The sequence below is a fragment of the Pezoporus flaviventris genome, unplaced genomic scaffold, assembly GCF_033815535.1.
Source record: "Pezoporus flaviventris isolate CSIRO_AGI_PZ_B2104156 unplaced genomic scaffold, CSIRO_AGI_Pfla_v1 ptg000006l, whole genome shotgun sequence".
NCBI lineage: Eukaryota > Metazoa > Chordata > Aves > Psittaciformes > Psittacidae > Pezoporus > Pezoporus flaviventris.
The window spans coordinates 12,002,906-12,018,004 of record NW_026892554.1 but is presented as its reverse complement, the minus strand read 5'-3'; the positions used below and the strand labels follow the sequence as shown (position 1 = coordinate 12,018,004).

At 38.8% G+C, this 15,099-nt stretch overlaps 1 protein-coding gene across 8 annotated transcripts in view; it reads left to right on the top strand.

Moving 5' to 3' along the window:
- SEMA6D (semaphorin 6D) overlaps window positions 1-15,099 on the top strand; it is a 217,862-nt gene that overhangs the window by 38,673 nt on the left and 164,090 nt on the right. The gene's annotated exons all lie outside the window — the stretch shown is intronic.

Below are 15,099 nucleotides of genomic sequence, written 5' to 3'. Positions count from 1 at the left end.
TTTGATTGCTTTGGGATATTTAGCTTTGGCAATAAGAATAAAGTTGATCAGCACAGCCAAAAACAAGAGGTTTTTCTGTTTTATCAGCAGGAGAGCTTTGTTATGGGCAACAGCTTTAAAAATTATCTCAGGAGGTGGGATTAATCTGGGGAAATGAAACTGGTTAAACTGAGCTTTAATGAGGTTCAGGTAAATCAAAGTCAGGAAATGATTTTATTCTTCCAGACTATGTAGCAGTTTTGTTCTTGTAATATGGAACTGGAAAGAAGCACAGCTACTCGTATTGTCTAAAAAGGTCTGCTTATATTTTGTGACGTGTTAGTTAACAAAAGTAATCATGCAGAAATAGAGTGCATTAATGCCAGCCAGATAACTTCTTATTGTGTACAGCTGTGTGGGAAACAAATACAAAGTTAATGTTTGAATTTATCAGATATTTTTCATTAACTCTCTGTTTAACAAATGATCAGCTATTGTATGTAATATCCAATCTCCAGAAGTCTTAATGATCATGGATACGCACAGTAAGAGATTAGCATAAAATTAGCACTGATGCAGCTATTAAAGAATCTCAAAAGATTCTGATATCTTGGTACATAAATTGGGCTGCAGAACATATCTGAGCTCTGTCAAACCCCCCAGGCTGAGTTCAAGCAGACATATGTTCCCCTGGGGTGTAGTCCCCATATTCATACCCCCTGTTTATTACTTGTACTAATCTTCAAATTCAACAGAATAATTTACAAAGCTGTAGGGGACATGCTTCCATCTGAGGCATCTTTTAGGATTAAACCTCAAAAAGGTGCAAGTTGTTGAGTGAGTCCTGGGCACGGGGTACTGTGTGATTTCATATCCATATTTGATTTTTCAGCACAGTGCTCGGGGCGGGGGAAGTTGGGAGGTGTCTTGGAGGGGGTTGGGTTTGATTTTGGTTGTCTAGATGGGTATTTTTAAACTTTCTGAAGTTTGCATTTCTTGCAAAGGTGTGCAACAGTCACGTTGTGTATCATGTCAGGGTATCCGAGTATGTAACGGCTTGATGTTGTCTGGTACTTACTGTAAATCAGTCTTTTTAATGTGAGAAGCAAATCAACTATTTTGTGGTAATGTTCTGCTTCAGTGATTTCCCTCACCCCTGCTCTTGTCAGAGGGTCACACTGAATTGCAGCTCTTTACCCTATTTCCTCACTCTGCTGAATGCTTCAATTTTTAAGATATTGGCTCAGGGAGCCAAGCATATTTTTAAAAGAATCTGTTAGCCCTGTAGGGAATACTGTCACCAAAATGAAATATTTCCAAGATGAAGCAAACTCTTTAAATAGTCTGAAATTAATTCTGAATCTTTTCAGCACTGGAGTTTGGGATGATGTGTTTTCTTTCATATTCCTCCCCCACCTCTTCAAACTGGCTCGTTTGTCCCTACTGGATACAACTTCCTGCTACTTGCAAAGCAGTAATTATCCTAATTATGCTTCAGCATTTAAAGCCATCTTGTGGAAGATGATTTACAAGAATTACATAAAAGAGATCTATATACAATGACACACTTGCTTGTTTGGCCCGAAGCGTTTTATGTTTTCCAGCTTAATCGGAATTCTTATGATGAGTGGAGAAGTTCTAATGAGTTTCTGTGTGAGTCTGTGCCTGAAGATGCGTTCAGAATTGTACTTGGTTAGTTTTTTCTCTCTGAACAGCTGAGGTGGTAAAGCAATCCTTTATTACTCTGACTTTCTAGGTGTTTATTGTGACCACTTGAGATCGCAGTTGCTACCAGTGTGTGCAACAGTTTCTACTGGTTGAAAAGTTAAAAATGAGAAAATACTGGGTGGCAGCTAAAAATAGTGTGAAGAGGTCGACTGGTGTGAGCCGACACACGAATCTTTTTTCCAAGAGGAGAATTTAAAGGTAATATAAAACCAAGATAATTATAGAAAACTTTGAAGGATTTTGACATCTCTTTTGGTTTTGTTCACCTGTGGGAACAGGTGAAGCTTGGACATGGATTCAGAGGTCTGGGTGGTGGGAGGGGAAATGGCTGTGTGATTTTTTTGGATGAAGACACTAGGGCAGCATTTGGTGGTTCTTTCTATCTGTTTAACAGATACAGCTGAAAATGAATGGCGGGGCAAGGTATGGCGGTAATTTGATTTATGCCCATTTGGAGTTTTGTAGTGAATACCCAAAATTAGTCTAGACTTTGTTCTTCATGTATCTTCAAGAGTTGGCTACTGACCCACAGACAACATGCACAGCAAACTGATGTTCCAAGATAACACAGTAAGGAGAGTCATGATTCAGTAAACTTGAATCAATCCTGAAAAACCCACAGGAACATGGTAATATGCCTGATGGTTTAAATTAGAAGCCTATTTTAGAGCACTTTAGTTGTAGATAGAATGCTTTCAATGCAAAACGCTTTCTGAGCAATTTTCTAAGCTTCCAAACTATAATTCTTATGATATTTCTGATGTATTTACTGTGTTTACTGTGGTGCAGTACTAAAAGAAAAGGACAGTCTTTAAAAGCTGATTGCTCTTCACTCTTCAGAAGTCTCATGAAAATTTAGAATGTATCCCAATGCTGTTTTACTCATTACATCTCTGTATACACTACTAAGAGTATGATAATTAGCATACAGTAGGTTAATATAAATTTTAAACTGATTATAGAATCATTTAGGAGCTTTGATTCTCATAGCTTTTGCCTCTGCCTCTAAAATAGTGATGGGAAAATGATTCAGTACAGAAAATCTGGTGGCTTCTTGTGATGAGACTATTACGCCAGAAGTGGTTTTAAGGAAGAGGAAGGTAATACCTCTACCATAACCTCAGCATTTTGAAAGTAGAATATGTTATGATGATATGCAACCTTGTTCTATAAAACAGTCAAGTATTTTCTTTAGATGAAACAGGATATGCCAAGCTCTTCTATTAAGAGAGATGCTCTCCTCAAAGGCCTTACTGTGTGTTACTGCTAGCATGGGGGAATGGCTCATAAAAAAAAAAATGAAAGATTGGCTGATGCTTTCTTATAACTTTCAAGCATAGAGTGACTCAGTTATTTCTCATTACCTTTAATAGTAAAAGGGCATCGCGTCTAGTTTTTCGCATGCTTATTATCAAATATTAAACTATTCTTACAGGGCAGATTTTTGAACAGGTACTTTAAGTGAATTTATAGGAAATACTTCAGCTGCTGACCAGGCAACTGAAAACTTTCACCTACTTTCACCAACTGAAAACTTCAGTATTAGTTCAAATCCCATTCTTCCTGAGTATGACCTTATTGGGGATAGTTCAGAAACCATTATGTGGTGAAGTTGTTGCCTTGGCTGAGTTTCTGACACCTCCATGTTCCCATGCCTGGCAAAGATGATCCTACTGATTCTCTAATCATATTAATACTTCTTAATAAAGTCTACAAAGTAGTTGAGATGTGAACATACAGATTTCATTGATATGGATTTCATATAGACGCACATCTCTTATTTTGAAAGGCAAAGTGTAAAAGGAAGACTTCTGTCTATAGGAAGACATATGAACACTGAATTGGTTTGGAAAAGGATTAGGTCTTCTCATTAGCGTGCACTATTTTTCAAGTCAAATATGACCTCAGAAAATTAGCAACCAAATTGCTTTCCGATTCCTTACTCTTTAGCTTGCTTAGATGCTCATGCATATTATTTGCCTACGGTGGGTCAAAGTTTCTTTTATTGTGGAAAAAAAGTAGGCAACAAGTAATGAATTTTTAGATTATGCACGTATTTAGGAAAATGAAGAAGATTGCATAGCTTAAAGCTTAGCTAGTGGTCAGCATAATGGAAGGTGAAATGTGGTATTGGCTAATGCAAAGTAATGTACGTTAAAATAATTTCAACTGCTTACAGAAATTACAGGCATATAATTAACTGTAATCACTCAGGAAGAAGGCCTAGGTATCTTTGTGGAAAGGTTATATAGATATCCCTTTGAAGCAGAACACGATGGTCAGGAAAGTTCACAAAGTTGGATAAGCCTAGAGAATAGGATTTTAGAAAATAAATCCAAAGATATCGTAATTCTGTATTTGGAACCAATTGTTTACCACAGTTGAATGTTGTATTAGGTTCTGATCGGCCGTTCTAAAAACACTACTGCAAAGGAGATAGGGATTGGTGGATTGGTATTCACTGCTGTAGGATGATATTGTAGCAAAAAGCTTAGCAGGATTCAAGAAAGGATTAGACATTTCCTTTTAAAATGAGAACACCCACGTTTACAAAAAAAAAAGGATAAAAACATTTGTAAGAAATATACCCTAAAGCTTCAAGACTGAGGAGACAGCCACTGACTGGAGGTAAATAGAAAGCAATTTCTCTTAGGACAGTTTCTCTGTTGTAGGATTTCTCTTGCGTTTGCTGAAGCTACTGTAGGAAGTAGCATTGTGGACAAAATATTAGTGGTGTTTAATACAGCACAGGTTGTGTCTAACTCCCTCCCTCCAGCATATGGAAGATGTACGTCTGTGACAGTGTTCATTGTGATGAAAAATACATTATCTTTGACTGCCGATGTTATATGTTTACATTTAAAAACCAGACAAAGTCAAGCTTGCATTCTTCATTGTAGGGCTTATCAGCACAGTCAAAGGAACTCGTAAAGGAGCTCATGTTTCCCTGTGGGTTTGGAGGTCTCTTGCTGAGGGTTTCAGTGGTACTAGCACTATAGTTGGGCATAAATGTTAGCAAAGAAAATTCAACAAAAAATAGTGTCAGCATGAAAAATCATAGCACCCAGATCCTCTCTTTCAGTGCTTAGCCACCGATTTTATTTTTTGTTATACTTATTTCATTTTCTTATATTTACAAAATGCGTATTCTTTGTCATAGGCAGCAGCAAAACTTAAGGGACAAACATGCTGTATTTTTTCTTGGAACTTTTAAAAATATTTATGCATTTGATTTTCTTATTGAACAAACTCTCAAGAGACAAAGTTTTAACACTTCTTTATTGTCCTATTTTTTCCTCACAATCTGACGCTTCATTTTTGAGAAAGACAATTAGTCTGTGTGAGCTTATTTAATGATGCATGGTTCATCTGTCTAGAAATATGTCAGAACACAGAGCATTACACTTCATATCCTGAGTCTGTCTCTGTCACAATGCCAGGGGAGTTCAAACCCACAAAATTCATTTGAGCTACAAATTCCATTGGCATAAAGAGCTTTCAGCCCTTCGCTGAACATGCCAACCTTGCTGCAGAGATACCACACTCAGGGAGAGGTGGGAAAGCACAGCTGTGGCTATTCCAAGGTGCTCTATGGCCCCCATAGGAACTTGATGTATTCAAGAAACTTCAGGGTTGAGACCCAGGCCAAAAAAACAGCTTGTTTGCCTTTTGTTTCCACCCAGCTCGTTTAGCCTAGCAGGTTCCTGCTGTAAGCCAGTGAACTTGTATTCCCCTACCTGGTGTTTTCCTTCCCTTTTACAAAACCTTTAGTTGCATACAGCACAAAAAGAGGGGAAGAAAGTGGCCTCAGTGAACGGGTGTATTTCTGCTTGAGACTGTGTGAAGTCATTAATATCTGGGCCTCAAAGTAGAAAGTGGAGGTACTTTGCTTATACTTTTCCTGTTTTCTTCGCGTGGATAAGCTACTTGTATCAAAGTAGAGAGTCGATCACTTGGCATTGCGTATGGAGGGAGGTGACAGCTTAAATAATCTTTTGTAGTGTTTTTGTTTGTTGTATTTGTGCCTGTTTGAAGAGACCTCCCACCCCCCTTTTTTATTTCTCCTGAATTAGCTTTCCTGGAAACAATAAGCTTCCTGTCAGTCAACTGGCAGGAGGTGGTATTGCTAAGAGTGCTGATTAAGCAACACATGGAACCAGAGCCTATAGGAATCACTCAGGAAAAACAAACAAAAAAATCAATAAAAACATTTTGCAAAAATACTTTTGGTGGGTTTGAGTTTTAAAATGAACCATGAGGGGAGGACACAGCGGATGGCAATGCCTGAAAACATAAGAGAAATGAGATGGGAATGGGGAGAGTTGATTTAAGTTTTCTCTCTTAAGGTAAGTTTACTCTTACCTTGTTCAAGTCCTTATGTCTCAAAAGTTGAAAAATCCTGATTTCCCAAAGCTATTATGGATTCAGATTGTTGCTTTTCTTTTTAACAATACTGTCATCTTTCTGGAAGTCGATCATCACCCTGATAACATCGCGCCACAGGCTGACACTCTACCAGAAATCAATGTGCAGAATTTTGTAACTTATTTTATTACATGCAAATTTGCAAGCTGTGGGAAAAGAGGCAGCTGCAAACACCACACAGGCACTTCTGTCTTCCAGAAATTTCAGCTCCTAACATCCAATTCCCAGGAATTGCTTCCAAGTGCAGAGAATAACACAGAGAATAATTCTTCTGTCTGCCACCAATTTTGCATTAATAACAATTAAAAAACCCAAAACTGAACAAAGCCAGCCATTTGCCTTTGCAGAAACTAAAAACTTGTCCATAGTGTGAATCTAGACCTGTGTATAATAACACTCTTTTTAATTCCTTAAAACCGACTTTATGCTCGATGTGATACTAAGTAAGGGCAGCTGCATGGAGCTCCACTGGAAAATTGCATCTAAATTATTCAGTATTGTAGCCATGCTTATCTTCTTCCAAAGCGACTGGTAAAATCCTGATCTCGCAAACAACAATTGCTGTGTGCCAACTACCTTTACCTCCCTACCTTTAAAAACACATGCACATATATTCATGTTGGCCTCAAATTACAGTCCTCAGACATACACCCACATAAAGCATTTTATCACTCATATTTTGGCTTCATGCCACAGCTGCTCAGATAGTTGAAGTGCTGCTCAATGTTGGCACTGGTCTGTAATCAAGAAAGCACTTGAAGGGAGCACAAACCAAGAATTCCCAGGGTGGGAGGGAGATCAACGCTGTGCCAGGAGCAGGACACTGGTCTCTCAGTGTGGCAACGTCAGTTTGATGTTGAAAGCTTCTCAGGTTAACGCAGAACAAACAGAGGTATTGAAATTTGCAGCAGGCAAAGGCAACAACATAGCAACTAAGAGAAAGCCTCTTCCACCAATTCTCTATCCTCAGGGTTTTGATTTCATGACCTGAGCAGCTGGAGCTGATGAGGCTGTAATTTCTTTTGTGCAAGTAGGCTAAGAACTTGTCGTAATCTGTACCACATTTGTATTTCCTTAGCAGTTTAACAGAGTGGGAATAGGACAGAAGACTTGCCAGGGTAGGGATGGGAATGGAACTGTTTTCTCTTTAGCATCATGCTGAAGTGGCTTGTTGTAGAAGCAAAAATGTTGGGCTTTTGGGGGCTTCTGAAATGAAGTGTGGTGAGGGCTTTTCCGAAGGTGAAGAGTTTGGAAAATACCAGATTTCTGAAAGTTTTATTTGGACACGGAACACTTTCAGTAAGTAGAGCCTTCAATAGCCAGGAACAGCACTTCTGTGGAACTGTAAGTTCAGCAAACCTGTAACTGAACTGCCAAGGGGCTTGATACTTTCTGTGTTGAGAAGCACAGGGTTTTAGTACACTGATTTGTGAAGTATTGTGTAGCAGAGCTCCAGACAGTGAAAATCCACAGGCCACAAACCCACCTGCTATTCACTCAAGGTGTAAGTGATATTACTTTGGAAAATCATCAGTGTATTAGTCTTCAAAATGGGGTTAACAATGGAGTATTGCCTGTCTACAGAATCAGAGGAAACAAGGAGCATCTACCACTGAATAAGTATCTGAGGCTTTCATTTTGTGTCCTTCTTACAAAGCTAATTCCTTTTCCAAGTTTAAATCGGCAATATCAAATAAGTTGCAATTGCTAGGAGTCCAGGCTGTTAAAGTATTCGATAAAATCCTGTAGAATCATTAGAGTGAGCAGGGTTTTTTTTAAACAAGTTGTATGTAATGACTGCATTATTTACCCTCGCACAGGGAGACCCACTCTTTTCACAGATCAATCATTTAGTTTTGTTTCCTTGGGGAAGAAGAATAATGGGTGTTTATTTCTTATGGAAAAATCAGAACTGTTTCTCAGTCCTTGGGTAAAGAAGAGCTGATGCCAGATACGTGACAGGTTTGGCTTTAAATGGATAAGGACCCTTGGCTTTTTATTGGGACCTGAGGGAGCCCAGAACTAGCCTCGAAACCAGGTCCTGATATTGAGTGATAGATGATCCTGTCTGAAGTGCCTGCAGCTTCTCCTGTGCTTTCCCTGCAACAACAGAGAGAACATTAATTTTCTGAAAGTGTATAGCTGCAAATATGACTTTAATGTAATTCTCAGATGTTTGAGTAAAACCCTAATGTCTTCCAGTAATTCTTTTCTATAATCCTGTATCACTGATGATTATAGACAGTGACAAATGCCGGACGTGTCTGATTGCTGTTTTCTTTGTCTCCTGCCTCCAGTTACCTTGCTGGCTTGGAGAATGCAATATTCCTTATTAGGCTGTTCTAAGTTTGTTATCTTTCGTATGAAAGCAGTACAGGTGCTTGATGGATAGGCATATCCAAGAGCAGACCTAAGGAGCTGCTAACCACCAGGAAAGAATGAACATGGAGCTGGAGGCAGTGACCACTGCAGCCGAAGGTATAAATGAATGTGTACTTGTGGCTTACATGTGTGTGTTTGTTTCTCAAAACCATCACTTTGCAGAAGCTAACCTTTTTTTAACATTTCATTCTCCTCCATGTACTTAGTACACAGATACTTTGCTGTTGCTCTTCTGCTGCTTCACTAGCCTTCATTTCCTTTTACACTTCCCACTACTGAAATCCAGATCATGACCTGTATGCCATTGTAGAGTCTTGATGTCCCCTTGGTATCCAAAGTTGCCCTTGCATTTCTGTTCCTTCCTGTACTTGCGTTTCAACTTCTACTTATCTCCCTTTTATTTAGTGTCTGTAACTGGCAAAGTAAATGTAGAAGAGGGGCAGATTTGCAGTGGGGAAATTTATCTGCTGTGGTGGTTCTAGTTTATTAGCATTCCTGATGGAGAAAAATACTGAAACATGCTGCATTTGTAGCTTTAAACAGTGCCCCAGATACCAAGAGAATGCTCATGTAGTCACTTATTAGTCTCTATTAGTCCCTGCTAGTGTAACTGAGTTTGGGTTTGTAGGGAATTTTGAAGGCTTTCAGGAATGGTAGGTGACATTAAATTACTTTGAACATTAGGAATACAAGCAAGTGTAGCTGACCACTTGCCATTATGAAAACCCTCTGTAAGCAGTACAGCAGGCACTTGCTGTCTCACATGGGTACATCCCCCTACCCCAGAGACACAAGCAGTCAAAAGGGGATGCAATGGGCTGTGGCTGGCAGAAGCCAGATCATCTCTGAGCATTGACAGGTGTGCTGTAAATCTGTTCCTAACTCAGAATGCAGGAAAGACTGCAGTTCATTAACAGAATTAATGAGAACAACCTGCTCTGGTGGAAGGTGTCCCTGCCCATGGCAGTGGGCTTGGAACTAGATGAGCTTTAAGGTCTCTTCCAATCAAACTGTTCTATGATTCTATGCATGAAACAGCTAATCAAATTTCTGGCAAGGAAGGAGTGTTCCCTTACTACCCATTAACAGTGACAAAAAAGGATGTAGTCTTTCCTTTTCAGAATTCCTATGAATAGTTCCAGTTTTACAGCTTCATATTTTAGGGATAGGTGGGGATCTTGTCTAGATAACACAGGCTTTTTTTCACTGGTAACAGTAGAACTGCAGCTGGTTTTGTATTTATCTAAAAGGACAATGTCTTTTTGTTGTTATTGTTCTTGTGATGTTTGTCTTGCCATTGCTTTTCTTGTACTTTTTTTTGTCTTGAGATTAAAGAAGTCCATCACCTTGCTGTTTACTGTTATCCTAACACTGGTCTTGATATCTCTGAATGCCTTACAGACATTGTTTTCTTGGCATAGGACTGCTCCTAGAAAACTGGAATAATCATGCCATGGTTTAATACAGGTTTCAGTCCCTTAATTTCCATGAGCTGGCAAACAATAGCCCTTTGCAAACTGAGATGCATAATTTAATTCAAAACATATCTTCTGTAGAGTTGACATGTAATGTAAGTACTGCAGTTGATAATCTTTTGGAAGACAATTTTAGTGACTCTATGGATGTGTATATCAATGCTGTCACTGTTCTGCTGAATAGCATCATTTTGTGCATGTAGTCCTATTGTTTTTAATTGAATAATCTGATGAATGGGGAGGGAAAGAGCTATCTTCAGGAGGACTAAGATGGCAGCATCAAGAACATGGATTAAGCAATGGTGCTTCAGGGAGGAGCATTAGATCTTAACATTTACATTATCACCACTGAGATAAGTATCTTAAGCTAATTCTCAGAGGTTTGCAAAGGGTTTAACCACACGTGCCATTCAAATCAAGGGAGTCACAGAGCTAAAACCCCATGTAATGTTTTGAGTATGTATCTCCTGGGTGTTAATTTCATCATCTAAAATATATAGTGTAATGGGTAGTGTCTGCATGAATACAAAGTTTTAAGTCCCTCTAGGGGCTCTGCTAACAGCACAAACCATGAGAGTGTATCTGAGTTGTTTATGAACAGAAACAGAGTCCCAAGAGTGATATACAGCTATAAATTCACTCCAGTCTGTGCCTGTCTATTGTTATTTGTAATAACAGAGAGAGCAGTTTTCCTCTAAAATGACTTCCTTTAAGAGCTTAACTGAGGAGCTTTGCTTGAAAATCAGTTCTGGTAGCTGAGGAGCTTTGCTGGCAAAAGGACTCCATTTTCTCTATCAGTATTTGTGTATTTTATCACACACTGGTTTTGTACTTATCATAGTTATTTAGTCAGTTCATGTGATTGTGCCATTTATTTGCAAATAACTTCATGAATTCATTTATTTACTGGACCTTATTTGATAAGAGATATTCTATGGAGTCAATTCTATGTTTTGTTAAAATATACTGTTAATGCAAAAGCTATAATGATGTGCTTAAAAGACCTCTTTACACAATTAAAATGTTTAAAACACCTAATGAACTTTTGGAGGGTTCAGTTGGATCTGGTGCCAAACCCACCTTAGGCTTAGACACAGCAAAAGTATAACACATTAGAGAGGAGAAATTAGATTTTTAACCTTGGAATTTTCTACAGCAAATTTCTGACAATAGTTTTATGAGCACAGAATTTTATGTAAGATCTAATTTATATTTAAATGATCAAATGTTGCTATATATGTCATCCTGAATAGTAGCATATAGTATCAGAGGTCATGTGTGACCTAAATGGTAGCATATTATGACCTTAACTTGCGTTATATTTAGACACACAAAAAAAAGGTATTTATTCAGTGTGTGACAGCATGCATGAGTGCTGCCTAAATGCATAACACTGGCTGACAGGCATAGCTTTATAAACCATCAGATTGGAAAGGCAGGAAAACAAGGACTCTAGGTAGCAAAGAAATCTTACAGCACTCATGAGGACTCTGGTGTCTCAAGTCCCCCAGAGAAACAAGCCGGACATTTTAGACATAGCCTCTGGTTTTGGTTAGTAATAGGCCCTGATCTTTGTCCTTATCCTGCACTGGTTTTGGTTGCTCTCTGGAAGAATTTACTACTTCTTGCGTTTTACAGTATTTTGTGGAGATATAGTCCTGATGGTACCAGCATAATTCTTCTGATAAAGCATTTGGATCACGAGCAATTACTCTTGCTCATTTTGTACCCTTTTTGATTGGTTTGGCTTTGTTGTTTCTTTTCTTCGCAAGGTTACTGAGCAGTATTTTACACACACTTTGGGGGGGTGAAGAGGTCTCTCCCTGAACAGTCAGAATTGGTATCTCAGAAACGGGAAGGACTGGCTCAGAGTTTCATACCTTCAACAAGTATAGCGGGAGGTATGCACCCTGAGGTTGCTGGAGCTCAAGAAGTCTGGGTGGTCCAGTGTGATACCTAAGAAAATGGGGATTATACTTACTTAAATAAATACATAAATAGAACCACAAACAAACAAACAAAAAGACAGGAAAAACCAACCAAAACATAAACAAACAAACCCAAAACCCCACCAACCCTGCAGCATTTCTTGAGATCATGAACTGGGATTATACTGGGTTTTTCTGAGGAAGTTGGGGCTGTTCAGCCTGGAGAAGAGAAGGCTGCGTGGAGACCTCATAGGGGTCTGAAGGGGGCCTATAGGGATGCTGGGGAGGGACTCTTCATTAGGGACTGTAGTGATAGGACAAGGGGTAACGGGTTAAAACTTGAACAGGGGAAGTTTAGATTGGATATAAGGAGGAAATTCTTTCCTGTTAGGGTAGTGAGGCACTGGAATGGGTTGCCCAAGGAGGTTGTGAATGCTCCATCCCTGGCAGTGTTCAAGGCCAGGTTGGACGAGGCCTTGGGTGAGATGGTTTAGTGTGAGATGTCCCTGCCCATGGCAGGGGGGGTTGGAACTGGACGATCTTAAGGTCCTTTCCAACCCTAACTATTCTATGATTCTATGAAACACAGTCATCAGGCCCTGTCATCAGTGGCTTTAAGAGAGGAGGCTTTAAGTTCATTCTTGGGTCTGCAGCAATAAGAAACTTGTGTGTTTTAGACTAAACATGACTGTGTTTGGGCTTCAATTTCATCAACAGTTGAGTATTTGGTAAAATGTATCTCAGGGGTAATTCTTGAAACTCATTTAAGTTATGATTCTGTGATGTTACTAGTTATCAAAACTTTCTGTTAATGTAAAGCTGCATAGTAAGAACCAACTTGTAAACACTTCTGTTCATGTTTCCTGGCAGTTGGTTTTTGAAAACTAGCTGGAAAGGGTTTCATCATCTGTTATTTCTTAAAGAAAAGTTATTGCATTGAAATAAGCAAGCGGGCCTAAAATTCAATCTTTTTTCAAACTTATTTTGTTTAGTTTGACAGAGAGAGATTTTCCTAAAGAGGCTTCTGAGATAGCGCCACAGTTGAGTACATGCTGTAGGCAGTAGGTCTTTTAAGTGGTTGACTTTATTGCGCACACAGCAGCCTTCCCTCCACCCCACCCACGAAGAGCAGGCCATAGAAAAAGTGTAAAAACAGTAATTCAAAGGGGCAAGTTGGCAAAATACACATTGCAGTGAAAATAGATGCCGTGAAGTTTCATATCTATAGAGACATGCAGGCTGTGCAAAATCAGTAGTAAAGTGAAAAATGTGGCACAGAATCCTCCTCCTCAAATTCCAAGTGCCTGAGCAACCAGGAGAGGAACTGTCCTTTATGTCTTGGCTCTGCCTTGCCTGGGATCTTACTTATAAAAAAAATCAGCTATTCAGAGGAGCCAGCTCAGACAATTCCATCACCAAAGATGCAGTCAGCAAAAACTATTCCAGCTGAAGTCTTCCCATTTTACTTCCATGCTTGTCAGATTGAGCTGCATGCTACTTGGCATCTTGACTTTATGAAACCCAGAAGGCAAGTAAATTTCACAAACTTGTAGGAATCACATAATCTTTAAAAGTAATACTCATTTTCAGCTGTGTGGTATTTCTGCATACTCAAGCTTTAACACTGTGTTGCTGTGTTCTTACCTGCTGGCTGTCGTAGAGGAAGCCTTGTCTGGAGGCCATCATAGAATATTTAAATATGTATGTCCTGAGCAGCTCCACCAGTGAAGCAGGGGTGGTGTTCAAGAAGGAACACAAAAAAAGCCTGCCAGTGTCTTCATGGTGTGAGGGAGGAAGTGTCTGCTCAGTTCCTGTGAACGCCTGCAAAGTCTGGGAACTGGGCAAGCAAATAAATTGGATCTTGGTTTTGATGACTGTAAAACTTGTGCTGCCAAAGCTGTGCAATTGATGTGTGACACTGAGTGTTCATCTCTAAACCACTGCATTCAAATTTACTTCTCATAATTTAGGCCATTAGCATAGTGAAAAAGGTTAAGCTGACTGTTATGAATAGCAGATCTCAAGAACATGTGTTCCAAAGGCTATTTGAAAGTCTACAAAATGTGGCTTAAAGGAGACAATTCATGAAATATTATTTGGTCTGTTTCCATGGGATTCTTGAAGTATTTCCCACTGATAACTATTCTTTGTGTACAGTTTCTAAGACAGTTTTCACTCTCTTGGAGCTCTTTCACAGTCCTTTGTGCTTCTATTTTTAAATAAGTTTTTTCTTCCCCTGCATTCTTTTTCCCCTTTTGTTGAAGGAAAACTCCTTTTGAAAACCCAGTAGGAGACAACAGGGAAGAGTTTGCATCTCTCAGCATAAAGTGACTTCTGGCCTTAAGAAAACCTGATTACTTTTAATTATGTTTTTTCAACTTTTGCTGGCTATTGTATGATAACCTTTGTTTTGCACAAACAATTTCCTGTTGAGTTGGTTAAGGAAAGCTTCCAATACTATTCACTACAGTTGCAGTACAGTGATTGGCATGAAGCAGGAAGTGAGGCTGTACAGCAGAGCTAAGAAGTGGCACAGCATTTGCCAATATCCAGTCTTTCGATACATCAGACTTAGAAAAAATAATGTTCTGCTGTACTGCTCATTTCTTTCACATGACACTAAAATCTCAAAGAAGGCAATAACTTTATGGTTTTCGTTTTGTCTTGAACAGATGTAGCAGTGAACATCATTAATAATATTAATAAATGTAGACTCTAGATGGATATATAAACAAAGTGACAGAAATGGGATTTTTTGAGAGATATATCTAAGCATGGGAGCTCATTTCTGCAACAGGAACTTGTTCTGGAAGTAGTCTGAGTTCTTTCTGTGAGTTTGTAAATGATTGAATAGAAAAGTTACGTTTGAGGGAAAATTATAGGTTTTGTCCAGCAGTATATAAATAGCAACTCAGAATATTCAGTGATCTCTGTGATATGATTTTTATCTCTACTTACGCAACCATTTTAATGTAAAGAAAGTATCTATGGTGTAGATACTTTGCACATAAAATACGCAAAAAATTGCATGTCTAAAAATTATACTTTTTAAAGATCTCTCTTGCCTGTTTTTCTTAATTTTTACCAAATGACACAGAAAGATTTACCCCAAATACGTTATTTCCTGCTGAAGTGTTGACTATTAGGACTTAATGTTTACCCAGGAGATGTCTTGTATGGTT